General features: G+C 42.0%; 1 protein-coding gene across 8 annotated transcripts in view; it reads right to left on the bottom strand.

Moving 5' to 3' along the window:
* The window catches only part of Chd9 (chromodomain helicase DNA binding protein 9), a 270,300-nt gene that overhangs the window by 159,298 nt on the left and 86,959 nt on the right, over positions 1 to 24,043 (bottom strand). The window contains exon 1 of one of the 8 annotated variants that reach the window (XM_008830059.3): positions 21,920 to 22,299. The exons of 4 other annotated variants lie outside the window; for them this stretch is intronic. The gene's annotated coding sequence lies outside the window, so the exon portion shown is untranslated. 3 more of the 8 variants (XM_008830056.3, XM_029562045.1, XM_029562043.1) reach the window with 3 other exon arrangements.

Here is a 24,043-nt window from a genome sequence, read left to right as displayed (position 1 = left end):
AAAATACCAGTAATGAAGTACAATTTATTTTATTTAATATCCCACATATTATTTTTATTTTATGTATATGTGTGTTTTGCCTGCATGTGTGCTGTGCTAACGTAGAATTTTTTTTTTTTTTTTTTTTTTTGTCTTTTTGAAACTAGGTCTCCCTGTAGCCCCAGCTGGCATGGAATTCACTATGTGGACCAGGCTGGCCTATAACTCACAGAGATCCACCTGTCTTTGCCCCCGGAGTGCTGGGACTAAAGGCGTGTACCACCACACCCAGCTTTAAAGTAGATTAAGAAAAAAAAAAAGAAAAAAAAAAAAAAAGCAGGAATTATAGCGCTCAAAAGCATATCAAATTAAAAATTCACTACAGTCATTTATAAGGAGATTTGACCAAAGGAAGGAAAATAGAAAGCTTGATCACTGAAGTCACTCAGACTGAGAAATACAAAGAAAAATGAAGGAAAGTGAACTGAGTGGGGCTTGTGAGCCAATGTCAAGCATCTCAACATAACAACACACACTGAGGGCTCCCAGGAAGACAGAATGAGGAAGAGAAAAATGACTAAAAACTCCCCAAATAAGACATGAATTGAAAAAAAAAAAGAAGACAAAAAACACAAGGTGTCACCATGTAGCCGAGGCTAGTTTCAAACCGGCAATCCCGTCTCTGCCTCCCAAATGCTAGGATTATGGTGCCAACACATCCAGCTCTTAAAGACATAAATCTTATGAATCCAGTTCAACAAACTCCAAACAGAATAAACTCAAGGACATTCACACTGAGACACATTACAGTCAAACTGTCAAAAAACAAAGTTTATAGAGTCATAAAAGCAGCAAAAAAGGACTGACAAGTACAAAAGACTTAATTTTAATCAGAAACCATGGGGCTAGAGGTAGTAAGTCATTTCAAATGCAGAAGCAAAAAAACCCACTAAGTCTCTATGTAGAAAACTGCTCTTCAAGGTAAAGGAGAAATTAAGACACTAACAGATAAAAGCCAGGGGAATTACTAGCACAGCTGCACTAAAAGAAATGCTTCTGCGATAGCCAGCCATGATCACACATTACTCCTGCAATTTCAGCACTCAAAAAGTTGAGGTAAGAGGACAAGTTCAGGGAGAATCTGGGCTATATAGTAAGTTTGAGGTCATCATGGACTCACTACCTCTACTCCCACCACCAAAATCAGAAACTATGAAACCACAAACAGAAATGCCTCTGAAAATCCTTTGAGAGGAAATGAAAGGAGGGTACGAGGGTCTGTCTGTAAGCCATGAAAAGGAGCAGAAGCACCGGCAAAGCTAGCTGCATAGATACAAAAGTCAGTACTCTTGTACCTTTGTGTATTAACACTGTGCTGGTGTGAATGAGAATGTCCCCATAGGCTCCAAAACTTGGACATTTTGTTTCCAGGTGGTGGCGCTGTTTGGGAGGTCTTAGAAGGTGTGGCGATTTTGAAGGAAGCAAGTCACTGGGTGGGCTTAGAGAGTTCTTAAGCCTTGCTGGTCTCAAGTTGCTCTTGCTTCCTATGCCTGCTTGAAGATATAAAGCTTAGCTTCTGCTCTACCCACAGCAACCTCTGCCACCATGCCTCCCCACCATGATGGACTCTTGCCCCTTTGGAACTATAAGCTCAAATAAACTTCCTTCTATAAGTTGCTTTGGTCAGTGTTTCTATCACAGCAACAGAAAAGTAACCAACACAATAATTGGTACCAGAGAGTGGGCTGCTGGCTGTGAAGAACCTGTCCGTGTGGGGTTTTGGAGGAATGTGGAAGACTTTGGAAGTTTAGACTAGAAAAGTGGTTGATTACAGTAAGCAGAGCTTAACAGGCCATTCTAATAAGTGCCTGGAAGAAAGTAATGCTGAGAAAAATGCAGTTCCAGAGGGACAATAAGGACTTTAAGGAGCAATTGGGATATTTTAGAAGAGTTTGGCTGGAATCTGCCCAAAACCAAAAAAGTTGCCTGAGGCTAAGTTGAAAAGCGGTGGACTAATTTCTCTGGTGGAAGAAATTTCAAGACTGCCTAACATAGAAATGGTAATGTGGCTATTAATGGTGAATATTATGTACATCTACAGTGAAAAAGATCAAATGGGCAGAAATAAATACAGAATGTAGTTTGGATTGAACAAGAGCACTAAGATAAACACTGGAACCTGGGTCTGTGCTGGAGAGAATCTCTTTGATAAAATTAAAGTGATTAAAGAGACTCAGAGATTTGCATTTAAACAATGGAGAGAATGCCTCCAGGGCAAGACCACACCCAGCTAAGCCTCCAACTTGTGAAAGGAAAATGCTGCAGGAGCCCCTAAAATAGATAAAGTAGGCTGGAGATCATCCCAAACTTGCAGCCAAACTTGGCAGTGTCATTCACCTGGTGCTGGCTTTATAGGCATGAAAGATGCAAGAGTGAAGGGGTCATCAGTTCTTCCTCCATGGTTTCAGAGAGCCCCCGAGGCCAGGCAGTGTGCAGCTGGGGTCCCCCTGCATAAAGAAGTCCCTGATAGGCCATTGTGTGAAGCCATGAAGGCGAAGCCTGGTTAGCAGTGGAGACCCCAAGAAGATGATCTTGATGCCAGAGCTGTGAGACATCTACCAAGAAAATGAGCCCAAGAGAGAAATGTATGTTAAGTGCAGCAAAGCTGGAGAGGCTGAGCCATCTGAGTCCCTTGGAAGTAAAGTCCAAGAAGTCAGACATTGAGTTACTGGATTTGTCCTTTGCCCTGCTGGTTTTCAGTCTTGTTTTGGTCCAGTATATCCTCACTATGCCTCTATTCCTCCCTTTTGGAATGGGAATGTGTATTTGGTTCCACTGTATATCGGGAGTATGTAATGTGTCTTTTAATTTCACAGGGGCTTACAGTTAAGAGATTGTCCTGAGTCTCAGAAGAGACTTTGGACTGTGGACTTCTGAGTAATAGTGAGACTGGTAAAGACTATAGGGACTTTGAAGGTTTAGCTAAATGCATTTTGCATTTTATATGGTAATGAGCCTATGGAGGCCAGGGAGTAGAAGGAGATAGTTTGAATGAGACTGTCCCCAATAGGCTCCAAGTATCTGGACATTTTGTCCACAGTTTGTGGCACTGTTTTGGGAAGTCTTAGAAGGTGTGGGTATGCTCGAGGAAGGAAGTTACTGGGGGCAGGCTGAGAGACTTCTTAAACCTTGCCAGATCTCAAGTCAGCTCTTGCTTCCTGAGCCTGCTTGAAGATGTGAGAGTTTAGCTGCCGCTCCTCTTCCAGCCACCTCTGCCACCATGCTTCCCTGCCATGATGGACTCTTGCCCCTTTGGAACCATAAGCTCAAATAAACTCTTCCTTCTACAAACTGCTTTGGTCAGTGTTTCAATCACAGCAGCAGAAAAATAACTAATACAAACATGTTTTTTCTTATATGATCTTAAGGGCAAAAGAATAAAAAATCTATTTTAAATTATTTTTATTTTATGTGTTTGAGTGTTTTGCATGCATGTATTTAAGTGTATTTGTGTGTGCAGTGCCTGTGGAGGCCAGAAGAGGGTGTCAAGATTCCCTGTAACTGGGGTTACAAGGTACAGACAGTTTTTACCTGCTGTCTGTGCTGGGAACCAAACCCCACCCTCTGAGGAGCAGCTAGCACTCTTTTAGCTTCTGAGTCATGTCTCCTGTCCCAAAACGTTAATTTTAAATTCTTATTAATGAACACACAATGTACAAAGATTTATAAAGACAAAACTCTGAATGCAGAGTGTGTATATTACTGAAACTAAATGCCCATTTAAAATAGGTTGTTGTAAGCCAACAAGATGGTTCAGTGGGTAAAGGCACTTGCTGTCAAGCCTGATGATCTAAGTTCAATCACTGGAACCCAAATGGTATCAAGAGACCTGACTCTCGAAAAGTTATCCTCTGGCCTCTCTGGTGCACAATGGTACTTGCGCCCCACCCCCCACCCTGCACATGCATACACACACACAGGATAAATAAATGTAAATAAATGTAACTTAAAATATAAAATAGGTTGCTGTGAAACTGTGTAGTAGTGTATGTGCATACCTGTAAAATACCAGCACTCCAGAGGCAGAGGGGGTAGGATAACTGAAACTTGGAGGCCAGCCTGATCTAATTATATAGTTGAACATGTATCTCAAAAACAAAACAAAAAGGTTGTTTTGAGCTAGAAATAATGATACATGCCTGGAACTCCAGCACTCAAAACACTTGAGACTTGACAGTGAATTTGAGGCCATCCTGGTGGGGCCTTATCACCAAAAAACATAATAAAATAGGGGGCTGGAGAGATGGCTCAGTGGCTAAGGGCACTAACAACCATCTATAACTCCAGTTCTGGGGAATCCACTGCCCTCTTTTGACCTCAGACGGCATTGCATACATGGGTGCACTTATATACATGTATGTAAAATACTCCTACATATAAATAAAAATAAATTAACATAATAGGCTACTATTAGCTGTAATCTTCAAGATAAACATTAAGGAAATGATTTTCAATTACTGAAAAGAAAGGAATCGAATTGGCACACTACAGAGCAATCAACTGAGTAAAAAAAATAGTCAATACTTAGTTGCCCACCAGAATTTGATCATTAAGACCTACTGTTGAAGATGCTACACACTTTGTTGACAGGACATGGAGAAATCAAGTCAGAACTGACCTGAAAGCTTCTGCCAAGCTAGCCAGCTTTCAGTTTGAGAAGGTACTACAGCTGGGCATGGTGGCCCATGCTTGTAGTCCCAGCACTTGGAAGACAGAGCTCTGTGAGTTCAAGACTGCCTAGTCTACATAGTGAGTTCCAGGACAGCTGGGGCTACAGGGAGACCATTTCAAAAAGACTGAAAAATAAAAGCCGGGCATGGTGGCACACACCTTTAGTCCCAGCATTCACGAGGCAGAGGAAAGTGGATCTCTGTGAGTTTGACACCAGCCTGGTCTTCATAGTGAAAAAGACCAAAAAAAATTTTTAAAGACCAAAATAAATAAATAAATGATTTTAAAAAGTATGCAGGTTGCCGAGGGACAAAAGTCATGAACATTCTTACCCAGTTGTGAACCCTGCAAGCCAGAATAACAACCAGCCTAGCAAGATTGCCCATTATAGCAATAAGAACATGAATGTTATAGGGGTAAACTACTTTCTGATTGGATTTGAAGTACTTTCCATAAGAGGGAACTCATGCCTGGTACTATAATCCTGGTCAAGAATCTGTACCTAGGAATATCATAGACTCTAGAGGAGAACTTTCACAATCATTCTGCTAAATGATATCAAACTACCTACCTTATAAATATGTATCTTTATAGCCATACATTGGTTCTGGTCCCAACCTTCATTGGAACCTTCTTTTTGCAGTAAATCGTGGTTAATACAGATACTCACAACTGGTCAACATGCAGAGAATAGTGAATGTGGCAAACTCAGTCCTAAACAGGAAATCTATAATAACACACACAGACACAGACACAGACACGTTCTGACATTCTTTCTACCCATTTCTGAGACGCTCCCAGAGGTTGGGGAGGAGTGCTATGAAACCATCTCTTTAGGACATAACATGGTGACTGCACTGGTTAACCTACAGAAGACCTGCACAAGATTGAAGTTGTCACCTGCCTCTGGAGTGCTGGTATTTTACAGGTATCCTAAAGGACTACTGACAGTGAATAATGGCTGGAAGAAGGGGGTGTCATTTTCTTCAGTGGTGTAGTCACAGATAAGTAGCCACCATATAGTAAATAAACTCCCATTCATGCTCATACAGGGAACTTTATGTGAACTCAGTGGAGCACATATACATAAGACAGGAAAGTATGCCTGTACTGATGGTGCACACCAGTGCTCAGGGGGCAGAAGCAGGCAGATTTCTATGAGGTTCAAAACCAGCCTCATCTACAGAGTGAGTTCCAGGTTAGTCAGGGAATACATAGTGAGGCCTCTTCAGGACATCATCCATAATGACCTAATGTAAAATTTCTTTTAAAAAATCATGGCTTAAGCTGGGTGTGGTGGCACATGCCTTTACTCCCAGCACTCAGGAGGCAGAGGCAGGCAGATCTCTGAGTTCAAGGCCATTCTGGTCTACATGGTGAGTTCAAGGCCAGCTGGGGCTACAGAGAGACCCTGTGTCAAAAAGACAAATAATAATAATAATAATAATAAATGCATATGTATATTTATATATGCATATGTATATGTATATATGGCTTAAGTTGGCACTTGGGAAGCAGAGGCAGGTGATCTCTATGTATTCTAGGCCACACAGAGCTATACAGTGAGACCTTGCCTCAAAAAATAATAATGATAAAATAAAATAAAATAAATCATGCCTTAACATAATAATAATTCCAACAAAAAGAGAGGCTGAGATAGGAAGATCATGAGCAACTTGTGAAACCTCTTCACAAAATACAATTTTAAAGAGGCTGGGGTGAGGCCAAGTAGAAGTCTTTTATCTAGGATGTGGACTCATCCTAGGTTCAAGGAGAAAGCTAATATTAAAAAATTCATCCTAAAACAAAAAAAGCTACCCTATTAACTGAGGGAATTAGAACCTAGAGAGAGGGCTGTAGAGATGGCTCAGTGGTTAAGAGCACTGACTGCCCTTGCAGAGGACCTGGGTTTGATTCCCAGCACCCACATGGCAGCTAACAATCATTCATAACTCCAGTTTCAGGGGATCCAATGCCTTCTTCTGACCTCCGCGGGCACTGCACAATATAGATGCACTTATACACATGCAGACAATACACTCATTCAAATAAAATAAAAAGATAAATATTTTTTTTAAAAACTAAGAGAAATAAACCAAGTACTGGGATTACAGATGAGCTACCAGTTATGGTTAGAAGCTTGGCTTCATCACTTTCTAGCTATGTAATCCTAGTAAAGTCACATAATCATTTTGAAGTTCTGTTTCTACCTCAGTAAAATGGGAAGGGGGAGCAGTGATCATATAGAACTATTGTAATATAATCCAAGTAAAGCACTGTATAAACACTGTTTTCAAACTAAGCTTCTTGGAATGCCAGATAATCTGTAGTCACTGAAAGGAAGACAGGGCCTTAGGTTTTCTCTTCCTCTCTTCCCCCTTTTCAAGATTTTATTTTACAGATTTCATATACTGTTTATATTAACATTTTCTCTTCAGATAGCTGGTTATTTACTAAATTCAACTGTTTATTTTTGTGAGGATTCATATAATTTAGTATTTAGTCTCCGGTTTATGAAACTGAGTCTGGCTACATAGCCCAGGCTATCCTTGAACTCTCAGACATTCTCCTGGGTCAGTACTGTAATTACAGAAATGCACTATTATGAATGACTAGAAAAAAATTTAAAACAATCTCACAATGTAAGAGTAGAAATTCACAAATGATAAAACAAATTTTTGTTTTAGAATTACAATTTCCTAGCAAGTTAACAGTATTTAAATGAAGTAGCCCTTAACATTAGTCATACCCTTATCAAATTAAGTATAACATTGTGAAGCCAAATAATTTCAATTAGGATTAAAAACAGGAAACAGCCGGGTGTGGTGGCGCATGCCTTTAATCCCAGGACTTGGGAAGCAGAGAGGCAGGCGGATCTACATAGTGAGTTCCAGGACAGTTGGGGCTACGGGGAGACCCTGTCTCAAAAAGACAAAAAAAAAAAAAAAAAAAAAAAAAAAAAAAAAAAAAGGAAACAAATTCATATGCTGAATTTTCAAAGATTTAAAATATAAAAACTAAAAAAAAACATATTCAAGGGGGCTGGAGAAGATGGCTCAGTAGTTAAGAACACTTGACTGTTCCTGCAGAAGACCCAGGTTCAAATTCTAGCACCCACATGACAGCTAACAACTGTCCGTTAACTCCAGTTCCAGGGGGTCTGACTGTCTCTTCTGTCCTCCGTGGGCATTGCACGATACAGGTGCACTTACCTACATGCAGGCAATACATGCATACACAAAAAAATAATAAAAAATTTTTTAAAAAGTATTTAAAATATATAAATGCCATATAATACATATGGTCTTCCCTCTCAAACCTTTCATTTCCACCATGTTTTCTGCCTTGCCCAAAGCCTTGGTGATTCAAGCCCTCCCTCTACCTTTCAGCTTCTCCAGAATTCCTCACAGTTTCTGCCTTACCTTGAAGGCTGTCAATTCTTCCCCTTGATACCTCATTACTTTTTCATTCATTCCATCTACCATACTGTACTGCAATCACCACTATAATAGTATCTCCAGCTCTAGTCCAATTAACATTTTCTGAATACTTGTTGTACTTCTAATATTTATTAGTTGAGGACCTTGCTGATGAATACTAACTTACATAATTTACCTTCAATGTGGCCCTTGCCTCTACTTAGAAATTTTTCAATTCAATTCTCTATGCTTTACACTCTATGTTTTACACTTACTTTATCTCTCAAGTATTCGATACTGAAAAGTACTGAAAAATATTCAGTACTGAAATTCCTTTTTATTTAAGCATAACCTTACTTACCACTTAGTCTTTCTGAGGTTTTCCAGCTGAAAGTCACCACACAATCATCTTTTCAGAACCAAGTATCTGTCTGCACATATCTTTTTTTCATTTAGCTGTTTCAGAAAAGTATGGCTCTTTGTTTATATGAGTGTTATGCCTGCATGTGTGCAAGTACACCCGTGTTGTGCAGAGCCTGCACAGGACATAGAGGGTGTTGGATTCCCTGGAATTGAAGTTATTTTAGATGGTTGTTAACTACCATGTGGTTGCTGGGATCTGAACCCTGGTCTTTTGCAACAACAGCCAGTGCTCTTAACGTTGAATCATCTCTCCAGTCGCAGTCTTTTTAAAACTTAAATCTTTCACTTCTTAATTCCTATAAGCCATACAAAAGGACTTGAGGTCCCCCCCCCATTATTCCATATCTTTCTAGGATCTTTAATCATCTTGCAATTCCCCAATTCTCTCCAAAGGGTGGGTATCAGCAGGTCTTCTTTACCTTATATGACAAGCTGGTACAAACCAAATCATCCTACTTCTACCTGAGCATTCAATGCCAAATATCGAAAACAAGTGATTTGCTGTGCTGCCTACATTTTATAAATATCTATTAGCCTGTTAACCTCTTGTACTTTATATTTTCTGTGCTCATCAAATTACTGCAACTATACATGCAATCAACAGTAATTTCCTAGATAAATTAAAGTGCTTGATTAATCCCTGTCTTTGAACACTAAGACAATACTTGCAATTAGTAACCAAAGTAACAACAGAAGCTAAATACAAATTCTGTCTTCCAAAAGAAATCTTCCTTCATGAATGCACGTCCTTTGAATGCTTTAAGAATAAAGACTATGGCAAGTAGATCACTTGAGACCAGAGACTTGAAAATAGCCTGAGCAACGCAATGAGACCCCATCCCTAAAATAACAACAAAAAAGAAATAAAGATTATGGGGCCATCAAGATGACTCAAAGGATAAGGCACCTGCCTCCAAGCTTCCCAACCTGAGTTCCATTCCCAGGACTCACACAGTGGAAGAATAGTCCTCTAACCTCCACACTCATGTTGTGGCATATACCACCTCCCACCCAAACAAAAATCTAATAATAATAAAAAATAATTTTTGCTGGGTGTGATGGCGCACACCTTTAATCCCAGCACTTGGGAGGCAAAGGCAGGCGGATCTCTGTGAGTTCAGGTCTACATAGTGAGTTCCAGGACAGCTGGGGCTACAGGGAGACTCTGTCTTAAGAAGAGAAAAGAAAAAAAAAAATTTTTTTTTTTTTTACTTTTTAATAAACAGGAAAAGAGGAACTGGAGAGATGGCTCAGCAGTTAAAAAGCCTGGCTGCTCTTGCAGAGGATTCAGGTTCAATTCCCAGTACACACATGATAGCTTACAACTGTACTCCAGTTCCAGGGGATCCAACATTGTCTTCTGACCTCTATGGCCATGCACTACAGACGTGGGTACACTTAATACAGGTAGGCAATACACTCATACACATTAAAATAAAAATAAAATTTTTTTAAAAAACAGGAAATAAAGACTATGACAGTTATCTCAGATACCAACTCAGCAATGTCTGACACATAAGAAAAACTGTTTACATGTTGTATACACTCAGTCCAATTAACCCCTTCACTTCATGGAAATTCTCTTAGCTTTCAGGACATTACACTATCCTGTATTTTCTTTGCTGTAGTTTTTCTTGACTTGAAGTAGTTTAAAACTAAGTTCTACCCAGTGATTTCATGTTACTAAATTCACTTAGCACTTCAAAAACTTGATCAGATCTTGACACATCTTCAATATATCCTCCAAAATGTGACTTTACATGCAAGGCTGGAGAGATGAGTCAGCACTTAAAAGCACTGGATGCTCTTACAGAGGACTGGTGTTTGTTCCCAGCACTTACTGGTAGTGAACAAATATCCATAATTCCACCTCTGGAGGATCTAGCACCCTCTTCTGGCCTCTGCAGGCATTGTCCACACAGGTGCACTTACATACATGCAAGTGAAACACTGATAGATATAAAATAAAAATCAAAAAAAAATATTTAAAAACATAAATATATAAAACCCACAGAAATGTATGCATGTTTACCAAGACATGGACAGGAATGCTCCATCCGTATTATTCACTGTAGCCTGCATGGACAGGTTTGTCACAGAAATATTATACTAAGGACTGTATATCATTCCACTTAATAAAGTTCAAAAACAGGCAAACTAATCTATGGTTATAGAAGCCAGGATAATGGTCCCTCTGGGAAGGCAGAAAGGGAGTGGTAATTAGAAAGGCGTGTAAGAGGAGCTTCTGGGCTGCTAATGATAATGTTCTCTTTTTTTGACCTGGGTGGTAGTTTCAAAGACATGTTTACCTTGTAATAAATCATAGTCTTCTATACATGTGATTTATATACTTTCTGCACATCTGTCATAATTTAACAAAAAAAAGTTTTTAAAAGCCTAAGCTAGGTGCAGTGTCTCATGCCTGTAATTGTAGCACTTGGGAAGCTGAGACAGGAGGAGTGACATGGCTTTGAGGCCAACTCGGGCTACACGGTGAATAGGTCATACTTAGCTACAGAGAGAAATTCTGTCTTAAAAATAATAGAATAAAAATTTTAAAATAGCCGGGTGTGGTGGCATATACCTTTAATCCCAGCACCTGGGAGGCAGAGGTAGGCGGATCTCTGTGAGTTCAGGGCCAGTCTGGTCTACATAGTGAGTTCCAGGACAGCTGGGGCTACAGAGAGACTTTGTCTCAAAAAGACCAAGAAAAAAAAAAAATTAAAAATAAAACAAAGGGGCTCAGTGATTAAAACGATTTGCTGCTCTTGCAGAGGACCAAAGTTCAGTTCTCAGCATCCATATCCAGCAGCTTACAACTACCTGTAACTCCAGTTCTAGGGATCCAGTGCTCTTTTCTGGACTCTGCAGGCACTGAACTCATGGTGCACATACAAACAAGCAGACACACACACATCACATAAAATACCAAAAATCTGAAGAAAAAAAAAAAAAAAAGACAGGCTAAGATGAAACAGTCTAAGGAAATATTTATAAACTACAGAACAGATGCCACTCAATTGCAGTACAAGGGCAAACAATGTGGTCTCTGAAATGACATCAGTAATTTCTAAATTCTACTGATTTTTAAAATTTGTATTTATTATTTTTATTTTATGTGTATGCATGTATTGTCTGCATGTAGGTAAGTGCACCCGTGTCGTGTAATGCCCGCGGAGGTCAGAAGAGGCTGTTGGATCCCCTGAAACTGGAGTTACAGACAGTTGTTAGCTGCCATGTGGGCACTAGAATTCAAACCTGGGTCTTTTGCAAGAACAACCAATGTTCTTAACCGTTAAGCCATCTCTCCAGCCCCAATTCTATTGATTTTAACACAAGTTCACCAAAGTAAAACAAGCAGTGAATGCATTGCATCATAGAAACTCTAAAAGTCTTCCATTTTATCTGTACCTCGAGTAATTCAGTTTCTCTATACCTCAGATGGTTCAATTACAAAACAAACTAGAGTGGCAAGTCTATACTTTGAAATGCCTTTGGGATGGCAAGAATCCATGTAAAGGTGGAAAGAGAATAAACTGCAAAGTTGCCCTCTGACCTTCACATGCATGCCACATGCATGCTCACATAACACATACACAAAACCCTAGCACTCGGGATGCAGAGGCAAGCAGATCTCTCTGTAAGTTCAAGGCTAGCATGGTTTATATAGTGAGACCCAGGCCAGCAAGGGCTACACAGTAAGACTCCGTCTCCAAATAAGGCTGGGAGTGGTGGCGCATGCCTTTAATCCCAGCACTCAGGAGGCAGAGGCAGGCGGGTATTTTTGGGTTCGAGTCCCGCCCGGGCTCCATAGAGAGTTCCAGGTCAGCTGGGGCTACAGGAAGAAACTGTCTCTAAAAAACCCAAAAAAAAAAAAAAAAAAGAAAAATAAATTAAATAATAAGTAAAAATTTAACCTCACTGTTTTAAACATTCCTATTAGTGTGTGTGTTTGTGTACCAAGGCACGTCAAAGTCAGAGGACAATTGTTGGGAATGAGTTCTCTCACACTTCCACTGTATATTCTGGGATCAAACTCAGGGCTTGTGTAGCAAGCACTTCTACCTACAGAGCTATCTGTGTTTTTAAAAATGTCCAACTAAGCCAGACTTATTTTAGATGAAGGGGCTGAGTTTCTTCAGTGGAACAAAACAATTTTAAAATGAAGCCTTAACTGCCATTTTAAAGATAAATATTTCAAAATTAAAAACAATTTAAAAATATCTTTTAACAGTTGGATGTGGTGGCACGCACCTTTAGTCCTAGCACTTGGGAGGCAGAGGCAGGTGGGTCTCTATGAGTTCGAGGCCAGCCTGGTCTACACAGTGAGTTCTAGGCCAGCTGGGCCTACAGGGAGACCCTGTCTCAAAAAGACAAAATATATATATATATCTTTTAACAAAAAAATTAGTACTTGTGGTTTTTGTGTGTGTGCATGTATGTATGGGTGAGCTCACCAATGCATGTGCATGTGGAGAACAGAAGTCAAAGTTGGAGTACTCCTCCATTGCTCTCCACCTTATTTTTAATTACATTTATTTATTTATTACAGGAGGGGTGTATGCACATTCCACAGTGCAAGTGTGAAAGTCAGGGGGTAACTTGTAGGAGTTAATTCTCTCCTTCCACCATGTGAATTGCAAGGACTGAACTAAAGTTCTCAGATTTGGTGACAAGCACCTTTACCCATTGAGTCATCTTGGCAGTCCCTCCACCTTTCTCTTTGAGACAGGATCTCTCACAGAATTTGGAGCTCACCTATTCAGTTCAACTAGCTGGCCAATGACCTTCAGTGATCTACCTGCATATGCCTCCTCAGCACAGAGGTTGTAGAGACTCATGCAAATGGCACCTGATTTTTCATGTAGGCGTTGGGGAGCAGATCTCAGGTCCTCACGCTTACACAGAAAGTACTTTACTCACTGAGTTATCTCCCTAGCTCCAACTCTTAAATTTTATTTATTTTTATTTAGTGTGTTTAACTGTTTTGCCTGCATATATGTAAGTGCACCTGTGTTGTACAATACCTCCGGAGGCAAGAAGAGGGTGCTGGATCCTCTGAAACTGGAGTTTGGGCAGTTGTTAGTTGCCATGTAGGTACTGGGAATCAAACCCAGGTCCTCTGCAAGAGCAGCCAGTGCTTTTAACTGCTGAGCTATCTTCCCAGTCCCTGCAAAATTTTTAAAAATTTAAATTTACTTGAGCTAAGCCCGAAACACATCTGTAATTCTAACACTGAGGAAAGAGGATTAGAAATTCAGGGACACCTCAGTGACATAGTAAAACCTTGTCTCAAAATAAAAATATATTTACTTGACTTATGATTCAGCACAAAATTTCAAGAAAAAAACTATGCAAAATATGAAACTCTGCATTACCCCACTATTTTTTTCCTGTCTCTTACAAAATAACTGACAAGATTAATAGTTTTCTTTTCTTTCAGCAGTACAATCTTCCATTTCCAACTGAGTAAGATTTGACACGTTATATTGGTAAGTGAACTAAGTTGATCATTTACCAGACAAAAAATACAATGCTGTTTCACAATTCAAACCATGTCCTTTGCAGGAAAAAAGTTTTTTTTTTTTTAATAAAAAGAAAGCGAAACAGTATTTGCTTGGCTAATTTTTGCTTAATAATGCCAAATCAGGGATAATGAGAGTTGGTAAAGACACTTGCCTAGTGACCATCAAGTCCAATCCCTGGATCCCTGTGTGAAAGAAAAGAACCCACTCCCAAAAGCTGTCCTCTCACATCCATACATGTGCTACAGTGCGCACACACACACACACACACGCTATCACATATATAATTTTTAAAAAGTTTAAAATATGTCAAAGATGGGCGTGACTTTGTGGTGGTACATGCTTTTAATCCCAGCACTTGGGAGGTAGAGACAGGTAGATCTCTGAGAGAGATCTGGTTTATATAGCAAGTTCCCAAGTCAGCTGGAGCTACAAGAAGACCTTGTCTCAAACAAACAAACAAACATCAAATTATAAGAGAAACATCTGTCGAACAGTTATTTGATAACATCTAGCAACAACCTGAGCTGTGGCTTCACTCATTAGCGCTATCAAATGAAAATCTTATTAAAAATTATAAAGTTAAGGGGCTGGAGAGCTAGCTCAGTCAGCACTTAAGAGCACTGACTGCTCTTGCAGAGGACCGGGGTTCAATTCCCAGCACCCACATGGTGGCTACGAACCATCGTTAACTCCAGCTCCAGGGGAATCCGAAGCCCTCTTCTGACCTCTGTGGCACTGCATGACATGGGTGCACTCACATACATGCAGGCAATACACTCATATACATAAAATAAAAATAATATTTTTTAAAAATTACAAAGTTAATACCTGCTGCTCATAAGAGAGTATTTGTCAAAATTGTCATTGTCCTAATATGGGCATGGTATCTATAATCCTAGGATTCAGAAGGCTGAGGCAAGAGGATCTTGAGATTGTGGCCCACCTGGGCTACACAGAGACCTTATCTCGAAAAAAACCAAAACTGAAATCAAACATAGAGTACCATTAATCTTAAGAATATCAAGACTAGGGGGCTGGAGAGATGGCTCAGCGGTTAAGAACACTGGCTGTTCCTGCAGAAGACCCGGGTTCGAATTCCAGTACCCACATGGCAGCTAACAATTGTCCGTAACTCCAGTTCCAGGGGATCTGACAGCCTCTTCTGTCCTTTGTGGGCATTGCAGGACATGGGTGCACTTACCTACAAGCAGGCAATACATGCATACACATAAAATAAAAATTAAATATTTTTAAAAAGAATATCAAAACTAAAGCTGGGCGTGGTGGCACATGCCTTTAATCCTAGCACGAAGAAGGCAGAGGCAGGTATATCTCTGTGAGTTCAAGACCAGCCTGGTCTACATAGTGAGTATTAGGCCAGCTGGGGCTATAGGGAGACCCGACCCAGTCTCAAAAAGACAAAAAAAAAAAAAAAAAAGGCAAACACTATCAAGACTACTAAATTTTCATATTCTGCACTCTCATCTAAGTACTAGATAATATCAATCTAAAATATATAGACTGAACATCTATATCTGAAATGCTTGGGACTTGAAGTCTAGATTTCAGAATATTTATAAACACACATACATATACACCCCTCCTGAGAATGGGACCCAAATCTAAACATGAAATTTGTTTCATATATATCTTCTATAAATAGCTGAAGAGAATTAGTACACCTTTACACACAAGACAGATGTAGAATTTTCAACTTGTTAGTGTCATGTCAGCATTCAACGTTTCAGATTTTTACAGGAATTTTTTTGTTTTTACAGGAATTGTGAATTTTCAGATTAGAGGTGCTTAGTGATGAACTTCGAATTTTCAGATTAGGGATGTATTTATTTTCTATGTTTTGGTTTTCTGAAATAGTGCCTCACCATTTATCCTTTCCTGGCCTCCAACTCGCAGTGATCCCCCTATATCTATCTTTTCAGCGCTGGGATTACAGATAGTACCACCATACCTGGCTGAGTATAGTCAAGTTTTATTATCTCCACTCAAAACTTCATATCCAATATAAGCTGAATTATGAGACTATTCACAAAGAAGCATTCAAAAATTGAAGTATACTCTTAGAAGTCATCAGTTTTTTATTTACTTTTGTTTTATGCATATGACAGTTTGTTTACATGTATATATGTATACCATGTATATGCCTGGTGTCCTCAGAAGCCAGAACAGGGTGTTCAATCCACTGGATTTGGAATTATAGATGTTTGTAAGCCACCATTCAGTTATAGGCATATATATATATATATGCTTGCTTTGCCCACAGTGGCCAAAGAGGGCACCAGATCTCCTAGAGTTGTAGTTACAGATGGTTGTGAATCACCTGATGTGGGTGCTTAAGAATTGCACTCAGGTCCTCTGGAATAGCAGTATATGCTCTTAAAGTCATCTCTCCAGCTCTCAGTTACCAGTTTTTAATGCAAATATAAAGCTTGCTTCTTTCTACTTAAAATATGCTCTCTGAAAAAGCCAGGTATGGTGGTACACACCTGTAATCCCAGCACTAAAGAGACTAAAGCAGAAAGACTGCTGAAAACCTGAGGTCAGTCTGGTTAACACAGTGAGCTCCCGGCCAGTGAGGCTATAAGGTAAGATTCTGACTCAGGGGAAAAAAACAAAAAAGCAGCAGAAAAACATACTCGATGAATATGTTTTACTACAGTGTCAAAAGACAGTCAATCCTGTCCTGAGGCACTTGTCCTTGAGGCAATCACAAAAAGACAGACTCAACCTTCTGAAGCACTTGTCTGGGGATGATGCTTAAAACTTGTTTTCTCACCAGATCCTGCCTTCCCCTCATCATCTTCATCTCAGCAAATCACATACCATGCATCTTGCTCCTTAAGCCAGAAATCATCAATGAAATAACTGCTGACAGTTACTTCCTAACATCCACTCCATCATGAAGTTGTCAATAATTTCTCATTCTCAGCTCATCATTTCCTTTGTTTCTCTCAAGGAAAGGACATCTATAAAACACACAAAAGGTGTATGACATATCATCTTTCCTTTCCTTCATCTTTACAGCTGTATCCCAGTATCAGCTCTGATGGTAGCTAGCTTACACAGACACCTTCGGTACCACAATGCCAGGGCTTGCATGCCTTCTTTTCTCCATTTTCAAAGAGGTTGTTTTAGACAGTGCCCAGACTGGTCTCAAACTTGCTATGTAGCAAAGGCTGGCCTTGAACTCTTGATCCCTCTGCCTCTACCTCCCAAGTGCTAGGATTATAGTTATATGCCACCATGACTGGCTATTTCTTAAAATATAAATGAAGTTCTTCCCTCACAGCCTTCAAATATATTTTTCTGAGACATGGTCTCCCTGTACCCCCAGCTCACCCAGAACTTACTATGTAAACCAGGCTGGTCTCGACTGCACAGTGATCTACCAAGCTCCTGCCTCCCAAGCGCTGGGATGGAAGGCGCTCACAACCATGCCTGGCCTTTTCTGGCTTCTTACTCTTTAACATCTCAATTTAAATACTACTCCCTAAGGGGGCTAGAGATTTGGTTCAGCTGTTAAGAGCAGTGGCTGCTCTCAGAGAGGACCTACATGGTGGTGAACAACCATCTGTAACAAGGTATTCAACACCCTCTTCTGTCCTACATGGGTACTGCACAACATGGGTACACTTACACACATGCAGGCAATACACTCATACATATAAAATTAAAATAATAAATAATACTGCACGACATGGGTACACTTACACACATGCAGGCAATACACTCATACATATAAAATTAAAATAATAAAATATTTTTTTAAAAATCACTCCTACACCACACAGACCTTTAATTCTCAGCACTTGGGAGGCAGAGGCAAGTGGATCTCTGTGAGTTCGAGGCAAGCCTGGTCTACATAGCAAATTCCAGGCCAGCTGGGGTTTACAGGGAGACCCGTCTCAAAAAGACCAAAAAAAAAAAAAAAAAAAAAAAAAAAAAAAAAAAAAAAATTACTCCCTGGGCATTCTCTAACCATAAACTCTAAAATCCTCCACATTTGTCTCTCATAGCACTATTCTTTTTCCTCATCAAATTCATTATACATTGTCATTTTACAATTATCTTCACTCTTAGACCACAGGTTCCATGAAAGTAGAAATCACTTGATATATTATTACTAACTTATATCTAATAAAGTAATAAATTAAGGGAGCACAATCACTTTGCTTAATGAATGAATGGACATGAGTAAACTGGCATCTGAAGAATGAATTACAGCTCAAGTGGCTGTCCTCCAGGGCTCTCCAGTGTCACCTGACCAGCTTTCCATCTGTTTCTAAGGAGCAGAACCCTCTAAAAACTTAACTGGCAACTTGAAGCAGCAAAATGTGTGTAAAAGGGCCAAATCTTGCATTATATTAAAAATTTGTGTCCCATGTTAAGACAACAATTACAGGCATTTTAAGGGTTAAAGTGTAATCATTCTGTGAAATGTCCATAAACTTCTCACTTCAATTTTCAGCTTTTAAGCTTTTTCAAATGTAGAGCAGCATGCTTTCCCTCTGATCAATTGCATTAATCTTCTATACTCTTACCTAGATCTGTATTTACTATGCTGATTATTTGATAAAACTTCCCCACTAGGTCAGTTATTTCCATTTTTTTATGTTAAAAAAAAACTTGTATTGAATTTTGTTTTGTGTATGGATGTATACAACAACTGCACACTTGAGGCAGCCAAAGGACCTCAGTTCTCTCCTACCATGTGGGTTTCTGGGACTGAACTCAGGTTGTCAGTATTGGCCACAGTGCCTTTACCCACTGAGCCATCTCTCTCTTCCATTTTTGTTTTTTTGTTTAGAGACTGACCTCTCCTACAATTTCAATTTTTTTCATATCTGAATCTAACTGGCTTTTTCATCCACATTTATATCAAACGATAAAAGTGTTGGTTGTTTTTAAGACAGGGTCTCACTCTGTATTCCAGTCTGACCTGAACTTACTATGCAGGCTAGGCAGGCCTTAAACTCAGGGAAATCTGCCCATCTTAGCCACCTAAGTGCTGGGACACAGTAGAGAGCTACCATGACTGGTTTGACAAATACCTTTTAGAATATCAGATACAAAAACATTACTATTAATAGACTACTCAATCTACTATTTAGATTTTACTCAATTTGTAATGGTATTTCAATTCCTGTTCTAAATGTATAAATTAAGCTGTTCCTTCAGTTCTGTCTCAACTACACCACAAACGTCTAATACTATGAAATGAAGAATATTCAATCGCCTAGGATAAAGGTGTGGAGGAAGTAAATTAACTCAAGATACTTCCAAGGTGGAAACTGTAATTTCATTAATCTTAATATTTTCCTATACTTTTTTTTGAGAATACTACTTTCTTACCTTTATTCATACCTGCTAACATAACATTTTCTTTAAAAAAAAAATGCTTTTTGCAAAAATACAACTATACCACTGTTTTTTAAACCTCTGCCTTTTTTTTTTTTTTTAATTTCACATGACAGAGCAGACACTTAGAATCCTAAAACTGTAAAAAGGAGGGAACCGCTTTTTTATCCTAGAGCAATATAAAGCTGACAAGAATCAAGACACTTGACTATGACTACACAGCTAAAGAGTCAGGCTTGCCTCACTGTCCTCATCCTGTACTCCTTCTACATTAGGAAAAGGGTTTTACTTATGCTAGCAACACTTTTATTTTCTAATAACATTTTCTGTGCTTTAAGACATCATCTACTGGTCAACAATCACAAGCTGTTCGGTGTGTGTGTGGGGGGGGGTTACTACACTATCCATTTCTCTGAATGTTATTCAAAGATGACAAAGTTACCCTTAACCAAATCTGGGAGACAACTACTTTGTTCTTCAGGGCAGTTCATGCCCCTAATTACATCGTCTGTAGTTTAAAGGAAACCCTAAAGGACTAAGACAAGCCAATATGATGGAGTACTTAATTTCAGTTTTTGTTCTGGATTTTGTTTTTTGAGACAGTCTTGCTATGCAGCTCTAGACAGCCTGGAACCCACTTCACTTATAAGGATTCTCCTGCCTCTGCCTCCTGATGCTGGAATTACAGGCCTGTGCCAGTACTCCTGGCTCAGGGAATTATTAAAGCCAAAGGAGAAACAGAAAAGTTTTGTATTCTATAACTACTTAGTGTGACTTGTTAAAGCTGTATTAGAAACAAGTCTTCACAGACACACAATACAGGCTAACTTGTTCCAAGCAAATTTTATTTGTTTATCAAACATCCTATATAAGACTCTATGCTGCCTGCTGTTAGCAAAAAGGTGTATGTATCTAAATTCAAGTTTTGTAAATTCAAGACAAAAGAAAGATACTATGGTAAGCTACTGCACTACAAAGGACAAACACCTTCCTACCCCCTCACCCCAACATGGAATCCTAAGTTTGTGTTCTGAATAGACAAGTGTTTGTATACCTAGTGGTTCTTTTAGATTGTACAATAGGTAGAATTACACACTACACAATGTAAGTCCTATTTTCTATTCAAATCATAGTCGAAGTAGATAGAATTGGAGAAGCTGAAGTCGAGAGAAGAGAAAAAAGGAAAAGGGGGCAATGAAACCGGGAAACAAAATTCCGATGGTGACTTTTAAAAAAAGATTTTAAGTGTTGAGTGTGTCTGTGTGTGCGCCCGCGCCCACGAAGGTCCGCTTGGCGTTGAAGTTACAGACATCTGTGGGCTTCCTGATATGGGTGCTGGGATCTGAACTCAGGTTCTCTTGACAGGGCTCTTAAACCTCTGTGCCATCTCTCCAGGACCAATGTGATAGAGATTTTTATTAGTATAAACTTTTCTTAATAGGGGAAGTTTCTGAAAACATGAGTATTCTACATAAATGGATAAAGTCACAGTAGTGTCAAATACCAGGCTTCCAGAAAAGTAACAGTGTAGCACTGTTATAGCACAACTGTATCACAACTTTATTCTTGTCAGTTCTATCCTGAAAAGTTTTGCTTTCCCTTTTCCTTTTTCAAAAGGCAAAACAAAACCAAAAAAGGAACAAGCAAATCACTCTCTTGAGCTGGCAGCTGTGACAGGCGAGTAGACACCCAGGCTTTCCGGGTCCTGCTTGGCTTGGGGATGTCCGCGAAGGGATCCCTGGATCCACCCAACACGTCCCACACCCAGACAGACTGCAAGGAAGCCGCAGCAGGGGCCGGTCCCGCGGCAGACGTGGAGAGGCCCTCGAGGTGGCTGCGGGGCGCAGGGTGTCTGGAACCCCGAGGCGAGGCCTGGGGAGACAGCCGGCGGCGTCCGATGCTCCGGGGCACAGCGCTCGCGCGGGACGCCCTGTCATGAGTCACGGCGGCGAGACAGCGGGCGGGGGACAGGCTGCAAGACCCAGGGAAGCCCAAGTCCCGGCGGGGACCGGCCGAGGGGGAGGCCCCGGCCCGCGTCCGGTCCTCCCGAGTTCACCTCCCGCCGAAGCAACAGGCGCAGCGCCTGGTCCCGACTGGGGTCCGGGGCTGGGGGAGAGGGCAGCGCCGCAGCCATGACAGGCGGGCCGGCCCCGCGCTGGGCCACACGTGCGGGCAGCGCCCCCTCCCCGGAGCCCCACGCCGCCCCGCCCCGGCCGCCGGCCCGACCCCGCACGTACTCACCGCCGCCCGCCGGCTCGCGCTTCGCCATGACTGAGGCGCCCCCGCAGCCCCCCGCCTCGCCCCAGACTGACACGCGCTGCTGTCCGAGCGGGGGCGACCACCTAGCTGACAGAACCGCCCCCGCCTCGCCCACCAGTTGAGCGGCAGCCCGGGCCCCGCTGCGCCCGGGCTTCCTTCCCACGCCGGCGGTGGCGGGCCGTAGAGGATAGCGGAGGCACTTACCGGCGGCTCGGCCAGGCCCCCCTGTCAGCGCAGGGCCGGGAGGGAGAGGGGGAGGAGAGCAGGGGCACCGCCCCCCCGCGCCGCCACGCACCCGCCTGATTGGCCGGGTTCACTCCCCCAGCGCGACCCCACCAGCCCCTGCGAGCTGCACTCCCGCAGCACCCGGCGCGTCATTTACATATATGTGCTCGCGCCGCTGATTGGCCGGGGCGCGGAGGGGCGGCCGTGACCGGCGCAGCTCGGGTCGCGGCTCTGGCTGCGTGGGGCACCCCAGAAGGGAGGTTCCCCGCGCCGCTGCCCTTCCGTCGCAGCCCGGTCCGATCTAGGGCGAAGGGCGGCGACAGGCGGGGGTGCCGCCCGGCTCCAACATGGCCCCGCCGCGCCGCCGACCCAATCACCCGCGCGGTTACTCCTGCAGCCCCGGGCGGTCTCGGGGCGGGGAAGGGCTGGGGCTGGGCGCCCTCTGGCCGGAGCGCGGGGCAGTGCAGCTCGCGCAGCCCGCCCGCGGCCCCGCCGCCACGTCAGGCTCCGGCGGGCACGCCCCGGCCACCAGCAGGCCACCGCGGGGTCACTCACGCGGGCACCGGCGGCTCCCGAGGTTCTCGGAGCCTTTCTGAGCGGCGTGGGTCCCCACGCACGTTCTCCTACCGCGCCGAGGCCGTGGTGACACGCGTGGGCGGTAAAAGCGGGAGCCCCGCGCTGGATGCAGCGACTCAGGCCAGGTGCTGAGCACCTGCCGCAAAAGCAGCCCGGCCGGGAGTCGTGGCCCGCGCGAGCACGCCTCGCGTGGGAGGCCGGCGCTGAAAGCCAGGCTCCCGTCCCAGATCTCCGGGAAGAGGAGCTGAACTTAAATAAACGATAGGACGGCGACGCGGGTTGAGCAGCAGGGCACGCACTTGAAAGCCACTGTCCTGGGAAGGCCTTGGGACACTGGAGTTCTCCTGTCACTAATTAACGGAGTGACCTACATTAAGGTTCAATGTGTCCCAGGGCCTTGGTTTTTCTCTTCTGTAAAACGAAGAGGCTGGACACGTCTTCAAAAAGCCTTCCAGCTCTAAAAGCCTATCAAGTCTCTACTTTCAGACCCTGAGCTGACCTTATAACCTAATTAAACATTCTCAGTCCCTATCAACGCGTGAGACAGCCAAAGTCATTGATTGCTTGAACTTGTTCAAAACTGTTTACTGTTTTTCAAATCCACTGTGGGAGAGATTTAGCATCCACCTCCAGTTGATCAAAAGCTCCTGAATTTGAAGTCCTAGAGAGGAGCACTGTTAACCTGGTTTAAGCCTGGCCAGAAAGGAATAGCTGAGGACTACGGTGCTACGGGCTAGTTTTTTTTAATTAAAAATGTTTTTACATTATTTACTTGAGGGGGCATGTGGAGGTCAGAGGACAACTTGCAGGAGTCCATTCGTTCACTACACTATGTGGGTTCTGAGGCTCTAAATTAGGTGGTCAGGTACCAAGCACCCTCATCAGCTGAGCCATCACAGAAGTCAGGGGGGCGGCGTGGTGATGTTTGTTTTGAGGGCCTTGCCATGCTAGTCAGCAGCTCTACCTCGGAGCTACATTTTAAACCTAAATAATCTCATCCTTTAAATAAGGGAATACTCATGACCTCAGAATAGATCTTTGCAACTCTTAACTGACTTAAGGGCATGCAAGGAAATGGTGCCAGAAAGAAAGGTTACAATTACAGCTGTACTTCCCCTCAAGGATACTTAATAACAACCCCATACTGAATAAACAATGCACAGACACTATGGGAGAGATGGCTCAGCGGTTGAGAGCACTAACTGCTCTTGCAGAGGCCTAGGTTCGATTCCCAGCACCCACATGGTGGCTAGGAACCATCCTTGACTCCAGTTCCAGAGGAATCCAAAGCCCTCCTTCTGACCTCCTCAGCACTGCAGGACACAGGTGCCCTCGCATACATGCAGGCAATGCACTCATACACATAAAATAATAAAATATTTTAAAAAGAGCATCAATAATTATCAATATTACTGTAATATGATCAGCGAGTGCTCTCAAAAATTTGTAGAATTTATCTCTATAATAAAAGCCTCCAGAATACTATTTTTTTAAACATGCCTATTTGTTGACTGTCTCCTGTCATTT

This window comes from Nannospalax galili, unplaced genomic scaffold (assembly GCF_000622305.1).
Source record: "Nannospalax galili isolate Female #2095 unplaced genomic scaffold, S.galili_v1.0 scaffold274, whole genome shotgun sequence".
Lineage (NCBI taxonomy): Eukaryota > Metazoa > Chordata > Mammalia > Rodentia > Spalacidae > Nannospalax > Nannospalax galili.
The sequence above is the reverse complement of the archived record's forward strand: the minus strand, read 5'-3'. Positions and strand labels throughout refer to the sequence as shown.